This window comes from Accipiter gentilis, chromosome 1, assembly GCF_929443795.1.
Source record: "Accipiter gentilis chromosome 1, bAccGen1.1, whole genome shotgun sequence".
NCBI classification, from domain to species: domain Eukaryota; kingdom Metazoa; phylum Chordata; class Aves; order Accipitriformes; family Accipitridae; genus Astur; species Astur gentilis.
In genome coordinates, this window is record NC_064880.1 from 31,604,529 (window position 1) to 31,630,120 (window position 25,592).

The 25,592-nt window shown below is 37.1% G+C and overlaps 1 protein-coding gene across 5 annotated transcripts in view; it reads right to left on the minus strand.

Annotated features, from left to right (window-relative positions):
- RAPGEF4 (Rap guanine nucleotide exchange factor 4) overlaps window positions 1-25,592 on the minus strand; it is a 160,395-nt gene that overhangs the window by 105,344 nt on the left and 29,459 nt on the right. Inside the window, exon 1 of one of the 5 annotated variants that reach the window (XM_049812160.1) lies at window positions 8,071-8,219. The exons of 3 other annotated variants lie outside the window; for them this stretch is intronic. The gene's annotated coding sequence lies outside the window, so the exon portion shown is untranslated. Of the gene's footprint in view, window positions 1-246; window positions 357-8,070; window positions 8,220-25,592 lie in introns of those variants that run through there. One more of the 5 variants, XM_049812169.1, reaches the window with a different exon arrangement.

The window sequence follows — 25,592 nt, forward strand, 5'->3', positions numbered from 1 at the left end:
CTAAACAAGGCCCAGCTGGATAAATAATGAGCATAGACAGCACTGTAGGAAGTGGTTATTTATCCTAAATCAACCCTCAAACAACCTCATACCCTCTTTCTTGGAATAAGTGTAGTGCTGGAATTTCACATTTCAGCAATACAATCTATGTCTTCACCACAAATGCTAATTATAGAGCTCAGCTGCTGCTTCTTCTCTTTTTAAAGCAATTTACCATTGTTCTCATACAGTCTAGCGTTAACTCACCTATATTTTCAGCTGAGTAATGTATCCCACACTTCCTGACCTGAGCTGCTACGCGGTATTGCTGTATGGTCTTTCAGGCAATGTAGTAGTGAAGCCCATCTGTAGTCATATTTCTGCATTGCCAAAGTTCTGTGCAATCATGGTGCAGTCAGTCTGTTAATTTTCCCTCTGACATGTGCATGTCAGTACTAAATCTCTGCATCTGTAAAACCCTTTGGGATCCCTGACAAAGAAGGACTCTATGTAAAGGTCAGATTAATAACTTTCTTCTTGAGCAAAAACATTTTAGGAGAATTTAAAGAGACATGCAAGTCTAGCATTCTGGAAATTCTCACAGCTGCTGTTTGCTACCAAAACTCTGTGCTGCTTAGAGTCATGTGTGTTCACATGATCTGCTAAGCTGGGAGCTGAGGGCTGTCTCTTGCTCTTGAACTTTTCCCTCCTGCACTTTAAGATCTGCCCAGCAATGCTTTTATTGTATATTGCTGAGTACATGAGCACGCATGTAAAGGGCATGTGATGGCTGTCACTTCTAAACGGTTTATAACTAGTCTGTCATTTATTACCATTTCTTTGGGTATTGAAATAAATTCATTAAAATTTCAGGTCTTCTTTTTTAAAAACAATCAAACCAAAACCTAAAATGCAACTTAGACCATACTTTGCCTTACACAGCAACCACAGACAGAGTAAAGGAACCACATGTTCAGTTTGCATTATTTCTAGATATGAAAATATGTATGCTAATTATCTTTAGAGAGTATATCAATTTTGCTTTTCCAGGACTCAATAAATGGAACATACCTCATACAGGCTATAATGTTTTCAAGATTTATTTAAAGGCTTGGACAGAATGGAATACTAATAATATCGTTGCAGGCTTCCCGTGAGCAACAAACAAAGCATTAACTCCTTAGAAATACATGAAGCTTACAAACTGAAACTCTGTCCAACCCTACAGTGATGAGCATTTAGAAATAAAAGCAATCATTATAAGAATAACATAACCCATCCAAGTCCACAGGTCAGACAGCTTTCTATGCTGTGTTTTTACAGGAACTGTGGCATCAGCATAGGGCATTACAGGGGGATTAATGACTAGCTGGAATTAATGGCCTTGGGGCTATGCCTGAGGCAATCAACTCCTCCCACCTACTCACTAATCCCAGGAGATACTGTAGTCTCTGTTGGAGCATTAACAGCCAACTTTTTTATAAAATCCTTTCTGCACAGGATTTTTGTGCTTAGATTATTTGGAGGACTTTATATATATATATATATGTGAGCAAAAATACAGTGAATTAGGGAGAGCATATTGAGGTGAAAAGCAGTATCAGTGCCTTCAAGACTATGTTTAATGGGAACAAATGTTCTCAGATAACAAAGAATGCAAATGGGCTTGTATTTTTGATCACATGCTCTCTGTATATTTGAGGTGTGAGCTATATTGCCTTCTGTTAGTCTTCCAGTCCTCCGGCTCCTTCAGAAAGTCTGTGCTTCACCCCTGCTCAACTTCCTTATTTTGCAACACCCCACACCACTACCACTACTATCACCACTGTTGTATATATGCCACAGAATCTTTTGGATAGGTGCTAGGCACTTTCAAAATTGGCCATAATGCATGTACAACAAAGATAACAACCATTTTAGTCATCATTGCCATGAAGTTATTAGCACACTACAGTTCTTAATTTGAAAAAAAAAAATAAAAGAAAAAGGTGATACATCGTATGTTACTTTAATTCCTGGCACAGTCCTCAGTTACACTTTTTTATTCCTCACCCAAAAAACTCCATTTGCAAGCATTCACTGCCTGCCTCTTGGCATAGACAGCAAATACATTACAGACTTTCAGCACTTAAACTTGCATGAAGTATCGACTGTTCTTCTCAGGTGAGTTCACCAAAACTGCAAAAGACCCTTCAGATCTGGACCCTGGATATTCTCTTCCCCAGAAAAGCATTGCTCTGAAGAATAATCCATTTGACTGAGATGCAATCTGGAATGTTGCCATTCACCACAGCAGTAATTCTTGACATGACTAGCAACAAATGAAATTGAGAGAGGTCTGTCTGACTACTGAGCACTACATACTAACTCTCAGCAACCTGAGCTCCACACTTCCATTCAAATACTCTCTACTAACATACAGCCTACCTATAGAGTAAAGAACTCAGCAATGAGAAACACTGTTATCACATGGTAAAAAAAATAGGCTGTCTCATGTGTTTAAGCTTCCAGCTTGCTTGCACGGTTATCAACCACTCTTGGTCAAATTCTCCACCAAATGCATGCAAGGGCTTTCCCACTGAAGCCTATGTGGTCTGTGCATACGTATCTAGATTATAGAGGACAAAGTTTTGATTCTTGTAGCCAAATGCTGAAAATTTTCATGATTACATTTAATTTTTTTAAGCTCCTGAAAAATCTAATCTGTGCTTGTGTGTTCAAAGACACAGATCCTGTACCAGAACATGGTACTGGCTATAACAGTTAATTGTGTATGTAGCAATACAGCAAAAGTAGTAGCAGACATGAACCAACCATATTTGCCACCCTGTTGTTTCAGAATTGTCCACAGATTACTTTAATATTAAAGGCATAGATCTGTACTGAAGTATCTCCCCACTGTGAAATGGAGCTGGCAATTTCATCACTGCTTATCATGGCCTGGGGAAATTGTGCATTTGTGTGCAATTATCAGTTTTCCATAGCCTTTCACTGTCTGCAGATTTTTTTGTTGCAGTGATGGAGATGTTACTGGGATGGTTAACTTCCTTCCCCTCAGAAAGAGATAAAAGCTGAAATGACAGAGTTTCTGGCAAGAGAATTTCTGGCAGAGGAAGCAAAGTAGGAAATGCAGCTCCTGATATAATACAGCCCACTCTGTCTCGTCTAAGAGGCTTGCTGCCTGGGTATTTCTCAAATCTCTTTGCTGGATGAAAAATTGCCAAGGTTTAAAACATCTGAAGCTTTCCTGTTATGAGAATTATGTGCTTTACAGATCATGATAAATCCTGACTAAAATATGAAAGTGTCAGTGTTTCAAACAGCTCCTTTCCTTCAGTGAGGTTACATTTACAGTGCAAGGAGTGGACTTGAATTACAGGGTCCTTTTTCTCTCGAACAGACTGAAAATATATGTATATATTGTATAAACAGTGTTCAAGCACCAAACAAAAATGATGAGAGACACCTCCCTGAAGGAATTACTCAGTCCCTCAAGAATTTTCCTTGCATTATTCCTCACACCTTTCTTTCTGTCTCCTTCCATCCTCCCACCACTCATCATCTGTCCAGGGAAAATAGTGCCAGGTTATTTAATGGCCTTGTTATCACAAGAAGTTGTTATGGTAAGTTGAGAAATGGGGTTTGTATGGACTTGTGGTGAAAAGTGCAACCTGAGACTCCACCCCTTCTGCTCATAAGTTCAGCTGGAGTCACTGAGGAAATACAAAACAGAGGCAGGAACACAGAGTTTTAAAAAGGGCATTGGCAGCGTAGTACTATGTAAGGAACAACTACACATACTGCTCTGCCAGCTCAAACTGGAAAGCTAATTGGGACATGGCCCAAGTGTAGTACAAGAAGTCACACTATACTTCTCCCATGGCCTTGATCTCTGTCGCAGATGCTAAAGGTGAATTCTACATTTTATTGCTCACTCTTCCTTTCAGTGATTGCTCCCTCCATCTTTTAGTTATTTGTTTAGTTTTTCAGCACAAAAAAATCCTGGCATTGCCATTATGGGCTCTGAGCCATCTGAGCAATCTTCTTAAAATACACTACCACATCATCCATATGGTTATCCAATATGTAACTATTTACTTTCCAGAATAATAACAGAGAGGTAACAAAAACTGTTAAAAGCTTCACAAAACTTCACAAGGCATTATCGCCCTAATTAGAAGTCTATGACTTTCACTGAATAGCAGAGTTATAGACATCAGTCTGCATGATCCCTTTTTTGAACATATTTTCATTATAAGTCTCCCTTAAACAAGACTGAAAGATCAGACGAGTGGTTGTCCTTAGGAGCTACCCATTTGACATCATTGTTATGTGTGTCCCAGCAGAGTTTGATGCCATGCACTTCACTATATTCTGGAAGAAATCCACTTCAAACAGCATTTAGCAAGGCTGGGAAGACTATCTGAAAGCTAGAAGAAGAGATACCAAGGAAATTCCTTTCCAGGTATGGTCTTCTTCCATAATAGCTTATAACTGTTAGATGGTTTTCAACACCGGTTCCAAGATTTGGTTAGAGGACCCATCAAGCTATAAAATAGTTATACTTGTAAGCTGTAATTGGTACTATTTCTTTTATAGTCAACTTACATGTAAAATCCTCTTGCCCCCTCCAGAGATTCATTGTTTCCCTAGAAGAAAATGATACTTGGATGAGAGTTCACTTTGTCGAGACAGTTACCACGTATATTCTCTTCACAGCATGTGCAACACTGTCCAAGGGCAAAGTTGTTTATCACAATTTTCTAAGTGTACTTCAGGTGGTAACTGATGCTGTGAAAGCACGTGAATTGACCTGTGACTGCTTTATACACTTTAGCTTGTGAGTTAAGGTTTTATGCCAGAAGTTGGTTGTGCTACAGAGTATTCCAGATGCAACTCAGTGGATGGATTAGTGATTATTGAACTTGTAGAAAAAATCAATGAGCTCTTAGGCCTGTATGTATAAAGCAAGATGGAAGCTTTTCTTGCATACTTCAAAGATCTACAGTTCTTAGGTCTCTCTGGATAGTTGTGAAATGGTATCTCCTTTTATCAGTAGTGACTAGAGCCCGGAAAGGAGGAACAAGAAGAAGGAAAGCTATGTCGCTCCTTGCCCTGGCCAGCAGAACTGGTAAGCTTCAATATGGGAACACAACATATTCATTGCAGCAACACAGCAGTACACTCTCTCCTTTGGTATCACAGAACTTAAAGGGCCTCAGTTTTCTTTTGCGACCAAGACACAGATAGTAGAGGCCAGACTTTCAACCTTGAGTGTAAGTTGTACTGCTTTGTAGACAGAAAACTAGAAGAAATGCTATTTAATCAAAACAGTTTGAACCCCTATGATTATATTCAGGCATTTTTCTCAGGACTGCCTTTTGTTTGTGTAAGATACCACCACAGGGCTCATGCTGGTTTAAGGTTTCAGGCCCTGCCTTGGTAACATTGGTTAATAGGAGCTTTTCTATTAAACTTAATGGGAGCAAGAATATTTTGTGTGATGTTTGCCTGAATATCGTAGGTATAAGCAAATTCAATACACTGAAATTGGCATCAGTGAGCCCCCTGCAGCTCTGAAAGTGCAGGGCTTAGGGTCCATTAGCACACTTTTTTCTAAAGTACAAGAAACTATAATTAGCATAAATTTATTTACTAAAACTGAAGGTGGAAATTAAGACCAGGCTGGAACCTAGTGAAATAGCTTACAGGTAGCAGTGAAACTCCCAGCATAATCAACAGATAAACTTAGAATTTCACTCTAGAGGAAGAGGATGTGCCTTGTTTTGACTAACGGAAACTGCATCCAAGACCAAGTTCAGGCTACAAAAACGCACTCAATAGACTTTTGTCTCTTCAACTAAAAAGGAAACTTAAAAGAAGCAGTAATCTAAATCCAGTTTTGTCATATGCAATACAATTCACTTAGCACCTAATTTAAGTGTGAATGTATTATGAAACTTCACAGAAACACACGGAAGCAAATGCTTGTTTTAAGATCACAATATGAACACAACAGTAGACTATCTTAGCAGACATTGCACTTCTAACTGTTCAAAATAACTTTGGTAGGAATCTTTACAAATTATGTCCAGTTACAAGAAAATGAAAACTACTTACTTGTTTCATTATCTTTGTAAACCAGAATAATCTCCTGCTGCTCCAATGAACACAGACCACAGTAAAAAAGTATGTCTCTATTTTACCAACAGAAGCCCAACTCTGTTAAGAGGAGCCAGATTGATTATATTATTGTGTCACATGTGAAAGAAGAATACTTCACAGAACAAAAATACAGGAATCTTTGCTATGGTGTTTACAACTTAATACCACATTGGATACATTAGAACAGAAGTCACAAGGTCAAAGAAATCACCAATCCTCTTTGCTTCCTGTTGCTGTACAGCTTTCCTCTCTTTTTGTATTTGTTATTTTCTAAGTCAGACTGTTAAAGCTATGGGTTCCCAACGGGACCTCAGCTTCAGGGGCTGAGTACAACTGAGAGCCTGTGTGATCATGCATATGCATATTTTGTACAAAAATAAACCCTCTACTTGGTCCACGTTTCATCTGCCAGTTGGCCGGGTTGGTTATTTATTCTGCTGGGAAGAATGAGCACCCTTTTTGCCATAAAGCCTTACCTTCCCCTTTCTCCATTCCCACCTATCATTCTTGTAGTGAAGTTGCAACTGTTAATACATAAAACTTAACTTCTGTTTTGGCTAAGGCCTACACAAAATATCTGTGTCTCAAGACCTGAAACTGGCCCACATTCTGAGTATTTTAGTTCTGTGAAGGGGACAATAGCCATACAACTATCCCTATATTTTTCAATTGCCACAAAAATAAACCATTTGTAGACTAAACGCATGCAGGCTACTTCTGTTTCGAAGGCTCCTGTTATTATATTTGGCCATACATACACTATAAAATAAATGGATGTTACTCTGTATCTTTACACTTAACTTTACCAAGTTCCTAACACTGAAGCATCCTTCACTCCTCCTTTCTCATATTTCATAAATTTGTTTGCTTGAAGCCCCTATCTTTTCCTAAAAATAACTAAATAAATAAAGCATTTTGGGGGTTTTTTTAGAAGTGCTTCCAAATTTCCCTTTCAGACTGCACAGCAAGACCTGTCTTGGATTTCCCTGCCTCTTTCCCTAAAGCCGTGAGAGAGAGCCTGAGATTCCACATCAATAGCTTTTACTATATATTTTTTCACTTTGAACAAAGCATCACCTTAACATCTGAACAGTAAAATTCCACCTTTCTTTTTTATTTTCCCATGCATTATTTAAACATGCTGCTTTGAATTCTACAGTTAGGGTATTCCTGGGTAACTACAATCAACATCTTTTATTGTCTGATACAGCAGGAAATGTGGACTATCCAGGATAGTTTCACACATTTGTTTACTGTATAGTAGCCTCAATTTAAATATTATAATCTAATTTAGTAAAAAATGAACTGAAATCAGATTTACTGAAAAAACTTCTCAAATTTAATTTTCAGACTAGCAATCAATGCTTATTCAGTTTCCATCTTATCCCTGCCTTCCCTTTTTGCAGATGCTTAAGTGACACTAAATTAAACAATTGCATAAATTTTAAAAAATGTAGGAAAATTACCAACTGCATTTAATTCAGGAATAAAAAGGTCTAGAGAAATTACTCTTTATGAGCATTTTTCTTGACAGAAAGAATAAAAAAATGCAAAAATTCTCATGGCAAAAGTAATATATATATATCTATTTGTGGCATTCTGTCTTTCAAATCATTTTGAAACGTAAGATGACAGAAATGAAGAAGGGAGATCTCACTATCATCTCACACAAAACCTTACTCAATTTCTGAGATATGACTGTTAGGATTAAATATTAAAACGTCTTCAAAGAACAAACTATGTTGAGACACAGTAAGAAAGCCCATTATTATTCACAGACATAAACAGTATCAAACTATTATCTGCTTAGTATTATACTTAGCTCCATTATATTTCCCCTAAATCTATCCAAAATAAAAATACAATCGTGTAAACAACAATAATTACAACAGAAGGAAACAAAAAATAAAGAAATCTTAAACTTACATTGATGTGTTATTATAGGTCCTGCACAGCAAGTAGCCCTAAGGGTACATTTTAGGTTTTTTATCCATGCTCCGTTCTTGTTGCTGATGTGACCACTTAGGCACATGGTCAAGTTGCAATCAGCTTCTCTCTTAGTGATGTATGAGAGCTGTGCTGATTTATCTAGTCCTTCTGCAGCAGATTAGCACTAATGTTTCTGCTTCTGCATCCTACCTTTCTTTAGCCGTAGACTCTGCATTATCATTGGCGATCCGAATTAAAGAGCCAGTGGATGTAGCACAATTTTTTGTCTTTCTGAAACCATTGCAAAGCAGGTAGTCTCACACAAATACCATGTTTTAATCCACTGAGCCTCTTTTTTAATATCTTTGGTGAGAACAGTAGTCAGAGATACAGAAGAATGGTTCCAATAAGTCTGCTACAGTCTTTTTGTGATTTATTCTGTTAAAGGAATATTCTCCTATGCAGATGCCCCCAGGCAAGAGATGACTGTAATACACCAACATTTCAGCCAAAAACATGGAATTTTCACTTTGTAACACAAAGGTATTATATGCAGGCAGTGAAATTCTAGTTTATCCCAAAGAAGAAAGCAATTTGAAATTAATTAATGCAAAAAGGCTTATGAAAAAAAGCAAGTTAAGTACCTTATATGTTAAAGGTACTTAACATATAAACTCATTTGGTTAAAAATTATTTCAGTGCCTTACAGTGTATGAGTTCATCACGAATTCTCTTTTCTCTTTAGGATTGACATATTTTACACTATGGGATTGTCAAATTCAGCTGTTAAAAGTATTACAAAGAACCTGACTGAACCTTGTTGTTACTATTTTGACTTTCCAGTAAACAAGTAGTATATTAGCAGTAAAATGCAATTGTTAATTCATGATCTTTTAAATTCAAGACACCATGAGACACAGCTGTTTAAATTTTCATTAGGACTTTGAAAAATATTTAGGAAAAATGGATGTCTTAGACCATCTAGTCTTAAAAATGTGAACATTCTGACAAGTTTGCTTACTGTCAAAATGACTCACATCACTGATGTTCCTAGCTGCTACTCTTTCTGATCACAGAAGATAAGCATTCCTCTCTGGGTTTAAGAAACAAATGCCATACCTGAATATTAAACAAGAAATATGTGCCACTTAAACATTAGTAATATTTGAATAGCAGAAAAATTTCAGCTACTCATAAAGACCTATTCTCTTTCTATTATCAGCATTCATTTTAGAAAAACAGTACATGGAGCACCTTACCCTAAACAGGAAACCAGGAAAAAAAGAAAGTAGGAAATAGAATTAACTCATTACTTCATAATAAACCCTAAAATAAAGACGGGCTATTTTTGTTCGAATATGAAAGTCTGTTGTGGCAAAATGTGGCAACATCCATTGCAAAGTTCTTTCTGGATTTTACATATGCTTATTTTTACACCTGCCGTGGGAGCACAGCAACCTTGGGGACAGAATGTAACAAAGACCTAAGCATGCTCACTAGAACAGGATTGTTACAAAGGCAGTTTTAGATCTAGGTGCGGGACTGCACATACTTCTTCAGGCTTCCCCAGCTTTCCTCCTCTTTCTGTGTGTTATTGATAAGGAATGAAATGGGTGACTGCAGAAGGGCATCCAGAAGCCAGAGTGAGACTGTCCTGAGGAAAGTTACCTGAAAAAAGAGTTTTAAAGCATCCCCAATGCTAAGCTGCCAGCAGCTGGCTAAATGGAAACACTGAGGACCTGATGTACCTTCAACCTCATGCCCTCCCAGCCTTCACGCAGCTCCTTGCAAATGCTGAGTTAGCATCTTATGATTTTGAATTTGATAAGTCTCTCTGGATGACAGGTGCCTACCACCACACAATCAAAGAACTGAAGGTCTCTATTTCAAGAAAGATAGAGGCAGGGTGCTGCTCTTCCATCTTGCTTTGAATTGTCCTCAGGACTGGACTCATCCAAAGAGCAGTAATTCTACTTTCAGTTGCTTTCTCTGGGGAATGAGATTCAAATTCCCAACTCTCGTGCCTCAGGACAGTGTCCTAAAGAAATAGCTCTACTCCACTAGCAGTGCGTCAGCTAGGAGTGCTCATCCCCTTCTGTGGTGAAACGTGCTACAATACCAAAAAAGAATTCAAGATTCACTACATCAGAGACGGGACAGAACAATGCTGACCTTCCCAACAGGCTTCCACCAACAAAAAAGAGCATGATGTGGATGTGCCAAAGAAAAGTGATGTTAATTCTAACAGCAGTATCAGTTGTAAGGACACTTTCTCACCAAGAACTGAAACAAAATTTGGACGCCATGGTTTCATGTAGGTCTTTGCTATACTAGGAAAAAAAGTACTTAGCCAAAACACTGAAATCTAGTGTAGAAACAGCGTTGGAGCTGCTATTACAGGTACACAGAGAAAATTACTCTAAAAAAGAATTCAACTCCATTTTAAACATATCAATCTTTTTGCCCCCAGACTCCCATTAAAAGTTTGTTCTGGAACCTCATTGCTCTGATGGTTAGACAGAAACTTTTAATGTACACTCCAGCTGCATTAGTACCCACTTGCTCCTGAACAGCTTTTTTTCCCCTGAATGGTGGTCTTATGTATTTATAGACAGCAATCGTATTCCCTATCAGCTTTCACATCAACAGACTAACCAAGACATGCCCTTTTAGTCTTATCATATAAAATAGAAACTCCATCTCCCTTACCATGGTAATCCTTCTCTGCACCTATCTCAGTTTGAGTTCATCTCTTCTAAATGTGGGTAGGCAGAACCATATATACTATGTTCCACTCAAGGACTTACCACAGAATTTATTTTAGTAGACCAAACAAACTGTGGTTTTAATACACGGTTGCAAGAAAATTTAAACCTCCTACCATGTCATTGCCAGCAGCTAAAAACTACAACAGATTTATCTGTGATGGAATTCTGACATATACCAACTAGGATGTGTTAATATGTATTTTCTCTGCTACACTACACAAGGCCGTGAAGTAAGAATAAACATCAATCTGCATTGACTTATGTCAAGCAAAAATATGAATATAACATTACTGCTGGCCCACTTGCTTAACTCCCAATTATTTACTGAAACAAAATGTTGGTTTGATAACATAACTTCCAGTTCTCTCAACAAATTGGTTTCATATCTACTCAGCAGGGAGAAGAAAGAATAGACATCGTATCACTGTTTGCCACTAAAAAGCATCATCTGTCCTTCCAAAGCCCCAGTGGTTTGCTTAAGTGTTACACACAAGCTATGCAAATGACACACTAATACTTCAAACATGCAAATGGATTATATGTATTTCTACAGGAAATTACTCAAGGCAATTGAAAGTGTAAAGTCAAACTAATTATCATCTATAATTGAAAACATGCGAGTAACTTTTAATCAAACATGACTTCTCTACTGAAAAAAACCCACATTAAAACCTCACTAAAAGGCACAACAGCTAATTGGGGAAAAAAAGGAATGAACAAAACAATGTTTTGTAAAGAGGGTGTTGCTCAGGAAAAAAAATTATTTAAAAAGCAGATTTGTAAATGTATTTCTAATTTATTCTTGATTCCAAGCCCACTTCAATTTCAAGCAAATAAATACATGCAGGTAAAAAAATTATACAGGTTCTCAAAACCACAGATAAGATATCAGAGTGCTTGTTTATGCAAGTAACTGATTTGTTTAAAATGTCAAATATTAGACTGAGACAGGCAGGAAGTATTTTGGAGGTTAAACGATCAGTAAGATTATTCTCTGGGAGACATCTAAAACCTAGCAAAAACTACACAAAAAAAACCCCACAGAATGTTTAAGCCACAGTCTGAGTACCATCACAGAAAGGGCACCCAGCTGCTTGTGCTGAGGCCCCAAGAAAGCATAGTAAAGGGCAATCTCTTCAGTTAAGAGTCTGTGCGTTCAAGAAGTGTTGCATATGATACACCTGGATGTTTATATCTTGTTCAACCATTCAACAATCATCAAAAACATTTCAGGAAACAAAAACATACTATCTTCTCACTTTGCCTATGGAGAAAGCAAGAGGGTAAAATTAAATGCCTTGATCAAAACTGCAAAGACTTACAATTTCATGAGATGGGTTTCTATGACCTGTCTTTCCGCACCTAGAAATCACAATAGCTGCATAGCAGAGCTGGCACATCTTGCGCTTTCCAAGGGGAAGAACACAGGAACGTACTTGGTAGTCTGTCTAACCAGTGACAGCACATTCCTCCTATGGAGCACGGCCATGATATGGAAAAATTAAGGGAATATACTACAAGTTTCAAACGCCCAACTCAGAGTTTGCCCTACATTTTAACCTCGGTCAGCAAATTATCCTAGGGATAATACAATTTATGCCAGCAAAAGCTCTTTTGCAACTATTCCTTATCCTCCATTAAGCTAACTATACCACACAAACCCCCTGTTTTCCCAACCTAACACTATGACATTTTCCCCACAACCCTGCCAGCAAAATTTTAGTATAGACCTGGCTTTAGTGAATAGAAGACCAAATAATCAATAATGTTTAGGGAAAATGAATCAGTAGGAACACTTTAACCCCAAGTATCCAGTTTACATTTCAAGGCACTCTGCAAGAAAAACAACAGGGAAAACCAAGAAAAACACTCTGCAAGAAAAACAGGGACCTTTCTTTCAAAATAAAAGTTGAAATGGGATTTGAAATACAGAGATCCCTAAAAACCAGGGGAGTCTACTACCTGCAAACTGCACAGGTCACAACGTGGGCTATGTAAGCAGCAAGGATCAACTAAGAACAAAATAGAAGAGATTATATGCTGTCCCATGGGCTACAGAACCCACTTGCCAAACAACACTGCACTGAGAATCACTGGAAAAAGCTGAATAGATAGAAAGCACAAGCCTATATCTTATCCTCCTGAATAGCTAACAATCGGCCTCATGTTTTTCCTTAGAACAACAGCTTTACAATGAGACTGAATTTCTCACTTTTCTCAAAATGGCCCTGTATGTCTGCTTGCATTTTAGTGTCAGTGTTGTGAAATGTCTTTTTCCACTTCCCACATCAGATCAGACTACAGGTTGAAGACAAAATAAAGGATGACAGTTATAAACTGTCTTACTGCATGGCAACATAACATTGTAAGTGTTTTATTCCTTGCTTTCCCTTAAAGAATCTTTGGCATGCTGAATCTATCATTAAATGTATATTTAATAACCAAGAGAGATAAACTTAGCTTTAAAGCCTTCAAACACAGCCAGATGAAATAGCTTCCTCAATTGAGAATGGTACATCTGGCCACTGGACAGATAACAGCCTCACAAAAAGATGTTTAGCTTCAGAAAGCCCATGTGTAAAGGCCATTGTAAGACACATTTTAGACCACACTTAGAAAAAACATAAGAGAAGGTCAAAACCCAACTTGGGTGAAGAGAACAGGGAAAAATTGTTTTGGCAAATGCAGACAGCTACCCTAGGTATAGAGGTAACATTACATACAGTGAATGTGGGACTGGTTTCTTACCCAGAGATTAATGCCATGAGTTGTTCATTAGGTATTATAACTCTCTCCACCTGCAACTAAGTTTGGAATAAGTAAATCTAGATATACTAAGTACACTGTTTCTTTTCAGTGGGGCATTCTTATAACATTTTTCTTTGTTTTTAACAAGCCTGGATCTGATTATGAGAACTCGTGGTACTTAGTGCATTTTTTTCACTTTTCTGTCCAGAAAAGCTTTTATAAGTTTCTGGTTCCTAGCATCATCCTCTAATCTCAATCAGTAAGACTTGTATAAGGCAGTTTTCTCAAAGAAGTGTGCTGCAAAAGGTAAAGGCAATCATGCACTAGTAAAAAGCCAAGAGTCCAAAGAGGAGATGGACCTGCTACTGAAACGTTATTGAAAAATGAGATATGGTTGTTTAACATTACTGCATTTTGGAAATCAAAGACACTGCGAGAACATAAATGAGTAATCATCAGGAGGCCAACAAGCATCAAGTTTGTTGAGTGGGCACAGAAATAAGAGCTACTTGTTTCAGCCATGTCAGAGGGATGAGCACAACATTAATAATCAAACTTCTGATGAGCAATTTCATTCTGAAAACAGAATAAAGTTGCTTAGTGTACTTTCACTTGAATATTTACAGAAATCCTGCATAGAGAGATTAGAAATAATTTTTACTAGTCATTGAAATCAACTATGCATATTTTGAATGCTGCAGCTTCTTCAAAATATAGTGTAAAATTGTTATATTTCTGCTTTATCCTCCTGACCTTGATTAGCTGCTACTAAGCAGTTAGCCAGTCAATTTTTGACTGGAGAACAAAATGTGACAGGAAGCAAAAAGGTAAAGTTGGAGGTGAGTCTGGGGTCAGTCCTTCCTCATGCCTTCTTGCAACATGGGCACAAAGGGATACTCCACAAACTCCATAACACATCTGCAATATGTGGAAATACATACTTTATCATATTCCAGAGTAATCAACAGTATTCACTGAGACAATAGATCATTCAGAATTTATGTTTTTTATTTATTTAATGATGTACATATTGAGAGAGGGGCAAATGTAGGAGAATAATAATCATGGTAAGAGGTCATTGTGAGGCAGTGCCAATAAAAACCTTAATTTGCTTTAATTTAAATGTTAGCAGATGTGCCAAAGAATAACGGAATGCAGGTTGCACCAGTTTATGCTGTGGTGAATTTTGTCGTGGGGCAGCGAGGAATAACCCAGGAGAGGAATGAAAACAGGTGGGTAAGAGAGAAAAAGAATGGAATTATACATGCTTGTCAATACCTTATATTCTAATACACTATTCTTTCTTTCATTTGAGAGTGAATTTTCACAATTGATTCTGTAAACCTTTTCAATATCAGAACCGCAGTAATTTTCCCCTATTTTCCATCCAATGCACATGGATGGCATAATTTATACCACCACTAAACACTTTAGTTCAGAGCAGGCTGTATCTAGGACCATGTACTAAGGTACCTTTTAATTAATATAAAACTAAAAATACTTGGAAATGACTTTTCAAGAGTGAAGCAGTAAATATCACTACAGTTAGATCAGAAAGCCCTCACTCATAGTTAACAGAAACAAATCTGTAAAGCAGCAAAACTGATTTAACCGAAGTTGGAGGCTTTACATGTGGGTTGCTGTTGGTTTTTTCTTTTAATCACTAAAGTAGTGGAAGAAAGGAATGCAGTAGCTGTCACGTATTTGGATATCAGTAAAATATTTAATAGTCATACCTCATCTTAAAAAACCTGAAAATGCCTTGGGTAGAAGCACTGTCATGCAAATTAACAATTGGCTAAATGACTGCAAACAAAAGATAATGAAACATGGCAACTCATAAAAAGGAGGTGTCTAAAGAAGTACTAAAGGGCTGGGTTCTGATTTTTTTTTATTCATAATCTCAAAGGGATAATAAACAACTTGATAACATATTATGAAAACACTAGAGGAGACAATAAAAATACTGGACAAAAAAAATATGTAATACATAAGTGTCTAGGGAATTAGCAATGCTGATTCTGATTTCCATTCAGAAAAATTCAATGGAGACATCATTTATGTAGAGCTAGTGAGCGAGCAAAGTCTAGAAAGCAATAATCCTGAGCATACTTGGAGTATACAGCACACCTCCCACTGCCATAATTTCTTAGCTCTGCATAGTTATTTATGTAAGTTTAACTACAGTGACAGTCTTTCTTAATACAATAGCAAAATGCTGTTATCTCAATAATTATCAAATTCTGGCATGTAAAACTGATAGTAAACATCAGATTAGGTATGTTCCAGATATACATGAAAGACAGGGTCATAGAAATTTGTGAGAGCTCATACAAAAAAACATGAAGGCATGTCAGGAAAATTAAGAACAGTTACATGATTATTATTTTTTAAGTTATGATAAAACATAGACAAGACCACAGTGTGCAAGTAGTGAAGGACATAAATACTGAGAACAAGGAGAAATCATCTCTGGGGTATGAAAGCAGTACACACAAGAACCAAAGAATGAACTCTGAAAACAAATTTCGGAGGGGTGTCCTGGTTTCAGCTGGGATAGAGTTAATTGTCTTCCTAGTAGCTGGTACCGTGCTATGTTTTGAATTCAGTATGAGAAGAATGTTGACAACACTGATGTTTTCAGTTGTTGCTCAGTAGTGTTTAGACTAAAGTCAAGGATTTTTCAGCTTCTCATGCCCAGCCAGCGAGAAAGCTGGAGGGGCACAAGAAGCTGGCACAGGACACAGCCAGGGCAGCTGACCCAAACTGGCCAATGGAGTATTCCATACCATGTGATACCACATCTAGTGTATAAACTGGGGGGAGTGGGGGCAGGGGATCACCGCACAGGGACTAGCTGGGTGTTGATCGGCAGGTGGTGAGCAATTGCACTGCACATCATTTGTACATTCCAATCCTTTTATTATTGCTGTTGTCATTTTATTAGTGTTATCATTATCATTATTAGTTTCTTCTTTTCTGTTCTATTAAACTGTTCTTATCTCAACCCACGGGTTTTACTTCTTTTCCTGATTTTCTCCCCTATCCCACTGGGGGAGGGGGGGGAGTGAGTGGCTGTGTGGTGCTTAGTTGCTGGCTGGGGTTAAACCACGACAAGGGGAAATAGGAATAAATTTTTTAGTAGCATGTGATGCACTTGGCTGTGGAATGTTTCTCCAAAAGCAGCACCCATTCACAAGCCATTTGCCATGGAGACCTAAAATGTGCAAAGGCAAAACTTGAGAGAGCATACAATACAGACCAATAGCTCTCCAGAAGGGAGATGGAGAGAATGAACGGAATGAAAGAAATGGAAATAAAGATCTCATTAAATAAAGACATCATTTTAGTTCCAAAAGAAGGGACAGAAGCAGTCCTGCTCTTGAAGACCAATGAGGAGGAAGCATGACAGTATGCTATGCTGTTACACTCCATTTTTACGACACATAACCAGTTCATCAAGGGCTCTTCAACAAGCTTCTGTGAAATAGCAGGTATTGGTCATAGCATGAGAGAGAAGACATAGTATGTGGAGCCTTTTGCCACAGGCACAGCCAATTCTACTGTCCATTACCACAATGAAGTTAGTGTAGTTGGACAGGTTTGGCTTACTAACAAGAGTAAACACAACTTAAAGGAACTTCACCATCTTGTTTTAAGATTCCAAATAGTTAATCCATGCTGCTGCTCTCTCACCATGCAGAGTATCTGACAAAACAAGACCTTCCCCACACTTCTGTTATGCAGCAGTTTGTGATTAATGGCTAGTGTAAATAGATGAGCACTGCTGTGGGAGTAAAAATGCCAAGACAAAGGTCCCACTACAGAAGGCAGCACATTCATGACCAGTAATGCAGCACATGCCCTATTTACAGTTTGAAAATTAAACTAGCAACATTAAGAGATTTTCTTTTCTATAGTATCAAAACTTCAATACATGTTTCTATTTATTTTCATATTGCTGAGCAATCTCATTTTGGGGACAGTCACATGGGCACCTCTTACAGCAAATTCTACTCACACAAAGCAAGCCATTCAAAAATGTTCATGTAAAAAGAACACATCTAATATAAAGATAGCATTCATTATTACTTTAACAGCTTTAAAAGTAAGAGTTGCTTTTTCCTTCTGTATAAAGCTCTTTAGCATATTAAATTAACAATTTTCATTTGTACGTGTGGCAACAGCATTATCAGATAAGGAATATATGCATATGTAGACTGAAATAAAGAAGAGAAAGTTTTAGCAGTAAAGGTATACTTAAAAGGAAAAATCAACAGAAATGTTAATTGACAAGGACAGAATAAAAATGCTAAAGCTTTGCATTGGCTGGGCACAAGGAAGAATAGTCAATCACCATCAAGAATCTATTTCTTTCTAGACATTTGATATTATTTTTACATAAACATACTACCATAAAGGGTGAGCTTCACCATTGTTCTTTCTCAGGGGAGTAGGCAGATATAAAGTACCTCTCCATCTCCCTGCAAAAGCTACTTGCAACAGAACAGCATCACAAGGGTTGTTTTTTGTGGGTCTACTGTTTTCTCACACATTAAAAAGCATAAAATTCATACTAGCAGTGTGAATTTTTTTGTTAAATAAGGAGGGAAAACATAACTCATGGTCTGCTTCTGGATATCACAACCATTCATTACATTTTATTCAACACAGATTAACTCAGTTCTTATCCAAAGACATTGTCCAGTTAATGGATACCAGGAAAGGTAATTCATTCTGTAATGATACTTGGATTAACAGTATGGATGCCCATGTAAAATCAATCCCTTAGAGAATTCTTATGGTAGTAAAATCTGTATTCCTACCATTGCTAGGGCTCGAAGCATTTCCAGGATTTCCTGTGCCTCATACCTTTACATAATTTTAGAGTACGAAGGTGACAATAATTCATTCAAGTATCAATGCTTGCGGGTTGACTGGTAGCATGCATAATTTTCTGAAGTCGTATCAAGTAATTGTTCGGAAAGGTTAAAGGGCAGAAAATTCCACATTCTGTTGTTAAAACAGGAAAAGTCTGTCTCTTAGAATAAAATGACACAAAGTACATTTTGTATATGAGATCAGATGGAATTAACACCCTGTATAAGGCAACTCCATATGGCAGATGTATGTAAATACATCGGACAGAAACAACCTGCAAACATGAGAGTTTGATGTGAACTTCTGTTGTGATCTCAATGCATAAAATCTTTCAACCATACCACTGCAACAGCATAGGTAAATGCCCCAGCTATTACATGCTCAGATTGAAATGTAGCTCTTCTTTGATAAAGCATTACATGAAACAGGTACCTCCTCAGTAATCAAATCTGCTACTCCATCAGTGTATTCAGACAGATCTGCTTAACTGTTCACACTTTTACTACATTTCACTCCTTTAGCTCTGCAGAGCAAATGTACTAAGAAATACTAAGTGATGGCATAATTCTCACCAACTTCAACAGTGCAAGAATTATTTCCTAACTGATTGGTGATCCCTGGTTATCTAATAGGATCTAAATGTCACAGATAAACCCAAGGACAAATACCCAATGAACTCTTAACCAGAGATCAACAAAACCAGCATTAAATGCTAGCAGGAACAAAAGTGACAAATGCTAGAAAGAGAAACCATATTCATAAATGTGTGGAAGAGACACATACCAGAGAATTGCCTGAGAAATGATGGCAGAAAGAAAAAAGGCCTTTGAAAAATGTTTCATGCTTCTAGAGAGGATACAGGCTCGAAGGGTATTGGCAGAAAGAAAGAAGAGAGAAAATAAGCCTGTACTGAGCTTTTAATCTTTCCTTAATTGTACTGAGAGTTACCAGCATTATCCCCAGAGAGAATTAAGCATAAAAGCCTAAGTAACTCAAACAAGTTCTCTTACAACTCAGTCCTTTCAGAACAGCATGATTTCTTTGAAGGACTCAGTTTCTCAAAGACTAGGTCATACAAAAATCGTATTGTAATGCATATTTTTATTATACTAAAACAAAACTATGATATTGTACCTGTTTCCACTAACCTGTACTCAGGAATGTCTGGATAGGGTTTTGTGAAAATTAACAGAATAAAGTTTGTTTATTTTGGAAAATGAAGTGGTTAATACTCCAAGAAAATGGTTTGCATTGGTAGTCAGAAAAGATATTTTCAAAGGTCAAGAGAGAGGTGGAATACAAAATTAAATAGAAATTATTCAGGAAACGGTCAGAGGTTAAAATGTAAATAAACTGAATTATATCAGTAAGTACTAAATGCACGAAGGCAAGGTTTAATTTTAAATGCTGATTATTTATCACCCTCAAACAAATGGTATACAAGCCTGGCTTTGAGCTATGTACAGCATCTAGAAGAACAAAAGTATTTTATCCATGTAATTTAAAATGAACAGAAGTTCAGTCAGAAGATATTTAATGTGTAAATTTTTATTTGTGAGTTTCAGTTTTCTTTTAATTTCTTTATTTAAGATTTAACCGAGAAACTATTTTAAGCAGAGCTCAGAGGAAATACAAACTAATGGTCTTATCTAATCAGCCTTGAGATGGAAGATAAAGAAATTGAGCCTTAAGCATCATATCAGACTGATGGTATGAATCCACAAATTCTGACAAACCATTGATTTCAAGAGCCTGTAACAGAAATATTAGATGAAAACACGAATTCTGTGAACATTCACTTCATTACAGAGTATAAAAATACAGGGAGCACATGCCTTAGAAAGCCACCATGTCTTATTATGTGCTGTTCTTGGATATTTGTGGCATAAATAAGCATTCCCCAAAAGAAAAAAAATTAGCTATGAACAGGTTCTTCCATAAATCCCCTTAAGATTTAAACATTTCAGAGGGCCTGCAGGCCCCCTTGGGGCATATTTCAGGCCTGATATTTTCACATTGCTAGTAAACAGATTTCTAGGAATTTTGTAGCTTACTGAACTAAGGGAATTGCAGCAATACCCACTAACGCTGAGAACTGTTAGGTGTTGGAGTACCACTGCTCAGGTTGAAACAAGGATTGATTCAAGAGCAAGCACATGGATTATCTGGGGCTTTTTAAATCTCTTTCTCTTCTTGATATCTGGGACTGGCCATAGCCAGCGCAGATGACAGGCTGGGCCCTGTATTTCTTACTCTCTGCCACAGAAGAGAGGTTCCATATTCAGTTCTTAGTCTTTTATATCTTCGTTTTTAAGCATACCTCTGGGATCCCTAGAGTTTGTAAGGCTTTGATACAATTTACCTCAGTACAAGTATTGGGTTGACCATTTTGTTAAGAACCCCTGAACTACTAAGCCACAAAATCATTTGAATGATTCCAGCCTCATGCTCTCACATAGCATCAACTGTCAGTGGGTAGAAACTGATGCAGAAAGGAAGAGGGTAAAGAGGATTTAAACCTACCGGTAACAGCTTATGCTGCATATTATACAAGAAGGAAGCAATTAGTAATTACCTGGGTTGAAATCCCACAATGCTCATTGACTTCAATAAGGTAGGGTTTCACCATGGATGAAAAGAGGGGAGGAACCAGTCTAAGGGAACGGGCAGACATTGAACCTTACAGCTCTGATTATGACCAGGAAAAGACATCTATCAGAACTGCACTATCTAAGGCAAGCAATGGGCACTCTCTTTTTGAGCCCATTTATTAATCCATATACCTAATAAATTGATAATGTCTGGGGTTTGGCTTGTTTTGAGTTTTAGGTTGTTGAATGCTCACTCAAGGGAGTGCTTCCTTAAGGAAGGAGGAATTTACTTTCTGCTAAATAGGACTTACAGGTTGCATTTTCCTTGCTACATGAAAATGAACACTTTTACAGTATTTTTCCAAAGTATTTTCCAAAGTAAAGACTGTCAGAATAAAAAATAATAATATATAATGTAATACAATAGCCTTGCTCTCGGTTTGTGTTAATCTGCATATGATCTTCCACTGCCACAGATCTTATTGTCAAAGATCTCTAATTTTTTTTAATGCCAGCAGCTTTAAGCTAATGGATTTTTAAAATGTCAATATTAAAACTGATCCATTGATCTAATAAATGGTATCACATTATTTGCCTGACCCATTATATAGTATAAGCAGAAAGCACCCATTCAAATGCAGCATGCAAGCATGCATTCTATAGCAATGCCTTGGAGGAACACACAACCATATCCATTGCTGTAAAGCTACAAAAACTCATTGCTAAAAGGAAGCTTCTAAGGGCTTACTATTTTTCTCAAGAACCTGGAGGAACCAGTAATAATAGATTAAGCTTTTCTGTAAGGAAGAAAAAGCACGACTTGTCTGAAAAGAAACCAAAGATTTAGATGAGAACACTGACCAGAAGTTCAGAAAGGGTCAATCTCCAAAATAACCTCATCCACATACCACCCCACAGTTGAGTTAAGGAACAGGCGGTCTGTGTCAAATCCAAAAAGTTTAGAAGCGTAAGCAAAGCCTTACGCAGTTGATCACTTTGATATCCATTCTAAGGCAGGAAAGGACACTGCCAACCACAAATTCAGTTAGAACCAAAGGTCCAGGCAATCTGACACAGAAGTTTGACATGGCAAATATGACTTTAATGTAGTAATATATACACACAATACATATTAGATAGATAGCAGATTATGTACACACACATATGTACAAAGACATAATTCTGTGTTATGCATTTTTTTCTCTCTGTGACAGATGAGAATGAAACACATATTTGATAGTTAAAATTATTTTGGGGAAAAAAAGCCAGAAACTATTTTATAAGCTTCAAATCTTATGATTCTTTTGAAAGACATTTTTACTTAATAAAAATGAACTAATGAAAGACCAGAAGTTTGCTCCCTGAAATAAGATTCGTATGCTCCAAGTTGTGTTTTGCAATACATGTTTTTGCCAGTTAGCACATCATGCTTAGAGATACTACATTTAATAATACAATCTGCTGAGGATGAAAAGCACTTTCTTTGCTAATAAAAAAGCTGGTTATAGAAAGTGCAAGTTTGGCAGTAAAGCTTCAAAGAAAAATAGCAGCCTCAAAAACATCTGCAGACTTTAAGTGTATACATTTCAGTTTGTCAGATGTTCTTCTGTAATTTAAATATTTTAGGAATTAATCAAAATAATTTCTTTTCTTGAAAATCGGATGAATTCATATTTTTCAACTTCACCTCTAACCATGACAAAATATGAGAAAACCAATAAAGGCATTACTTAACAGGGAGACTGACATGCTTGCTGGATGTTTCTATCTCTTTTTATCCAAGAAGGAACCTCAAATAAGTCAAGCTTTCTGCAATATAATTTAAGACTCTTTGAAGTGCTAATAAACATTTACAAGGGCTGTAAATAGGAATGACAATATATTTTTGCACAGTGCCTGGTACACTACCATTCAACAGGGCCTTCAAGCTGATAGGCATTACTACAGTGATACAGAATTCCACCTAAGAGAAATGACATGCTAGTATGGTTTGAGAGAAATCAGATCTACAAAGCCTCATTCCACCTCTGCATGGTGATCAGTGATACAGTCACAAAATGTTGCTATTGAAATAGATTCAGAATAAACTGAGAGACTGAGGTGGAAACTGATTGTAGGGATGACATACAAGAACATGCCCCAGGAAAGTTTGTTGCAGAGAGACATGAAGAAGTATCAGACCTTTCCAATCAGCTTATTATTTTTCAATCTTTTCAGTCACGTAAGGGGTTTTTAAAGTGCCTGCATCTGTAACCTTAAACCAAGGATAACAACAGCGAAATGGAAACTCACAGAGTTAAAACTAACTGGATCCCTTGATCTTCTGCAGAAATTGTGCCTCATTGACAGTATTGAATATCATACATAATGGCACAGCAAATTATCTGAAACAGTGCAGATAATTATTGATTATGAACTTTTCAGTCATAATGCAATTATTTAGAAAATAACATGTCATAGCAAGACTAGATCAAAAGACTTGTACACTTCCATCAGTATATATCACGCCAAGAGAAAAGCTGCGTTACTGAAGTGAAAAATCTCATTCCTAGATATTTTTCTCCCCTGCCAATGGCCAGGAAGGTTACGTTAGGAGATACACTGTCATAAACAGTGTTCACAACATCTGCATCCATTTTTTAAATGGTGATCAATACACCTGAATGAAAGCAGCAGTCACTGTGTTGCTATGCTGACAAACATGGCTTGTTCTGATGTAAGTCCGGCTACTGAGGATAGAATGTTGTTCCATACTCGTTTAAATCTGCTCTACCAGACAGAGCGTTGGTCATTAAAATTAGAAATGTTTGACAAAGCAAAACAAGAGAAAAAAAACTAAAAGCATATTACAAGGATGGTCAAAACCAATATAACAGCACCACTAAAGGCCAGACTCTGCTCCCACTTAGCTCCACGCGTATCAAAGCAATTGTACTGTATTCACTTGAAATACGCTCAGTTCACACCAGCAAAACTGGGAGTGCAATCTGGCACTTCTTCTTGGAATAATAACAATTTTGGAATCTTTCCCTGCTACTCACTTGCATGCTTTATCAGTATGAACACAGAAGGTATGAAGGTGGGATGTTAGTTATTTTCAAAGCTTTGCTCACATCTTGCCAATTCTGTGTTTACTGTCATATTCTAAAGCCGGGGAGGGGAGGAGTACTTTTTATATTCCTCTTCCTTCCATGTGTTACTCTAGGAAAAAAAATCTCCTGCTTGCCTACCATCACTTCATTTTTCAATGTCTCTCACACTAGCTCTGTTTCTTTGCATACAAATTTGAATTGGTCATCAGATGAAGGTTTGCAGACACCATAAGGCAACAGATTCCACACATTTGGGTCCTTCCACGTCTTCCTTCTGTGTTGTATTCTCTATCTGATACCATGGAATCATTCTTCCTTATTCCAACAAGAAGGCTATTTGAGAGGTTGGTGAACACAGTATTCCAGCTACATTGCAAATGCAGACTACTACAAATTGATCACTTTTACATTTCTCAAAAAAAAAACCATTAGAGAGACAAATCATCAAGGCAGAGTTTGAGCAGTCAATGGAGAGTGTGACATGAAGTGGGTCAAGACAGCTGAGTGTTCCATGACCACCTTTTTATACTTTTGTGGGTCTCCAAGCACTTTTACTATTTAAAATCACATGATCACCCATCCTGCAAAGCTAAATATTCTGTATTTTATTAACTATAGTTTTGTATCTCTACTATGTTTGCCTATGGGAAATCAGTAAATCAGAGCAAAGACTTCTGCAATAGATTACTGTGCAATAAACTGGGAGAGTAGTATACCATAAATCAAGGTGATAGTTTAGGGGCTGGATATGAATCTGATTTTTTTTTTTTTTTTTTGATTCCCCCCCTCCCAATATTTCATTTCTCACTTAAATGAACTGGAAAAAATTTCTGGTATAGAATGCTCATTGGTGAGAAGGTACATTAGAAAGTACTGACATTTACATGAGATTCCTAATACTCCTTAAACATGTTTAAGTATTCAGGAGTCTACCAGACAAAGAAGCAAGAACATTCTCAAGTAACAATATAACATATATTTTCCAGTAGCCTAAGGCAAGGAAAAGGCAGCCCCTCTGAAATGCTGCCTACTGCATTACACTACAAAACACCTACATGAGATTCAGTAACATACTTTGCTAAATAATGTACTTACAGCATGGCCAAACAGAGGAAACATATGAAAATCCTTACATGTTCATTTCCATTAATGTATTTTTACAGTGCCTTCATAATTCCTACTGCTACAATCCTGACACATAAAATGAGGCATAAGATTATATTACACCTTGGTATAAAGGATATGACTAGATAGACCTTAAAAAGACAAACTGGTATTACATGCAAATGCACTGAGAGCTGTGGTCTCAATTCTGATGGACTTAAGCCTTGTTCAGAAACCTCATTGAACAGTGCTGCGACATTTAAGTCAGCATGCCATTTCATACATGCATTTCCTACACAGCATTCCACTGAAACAGTATGTAAAATTTCTTCTGT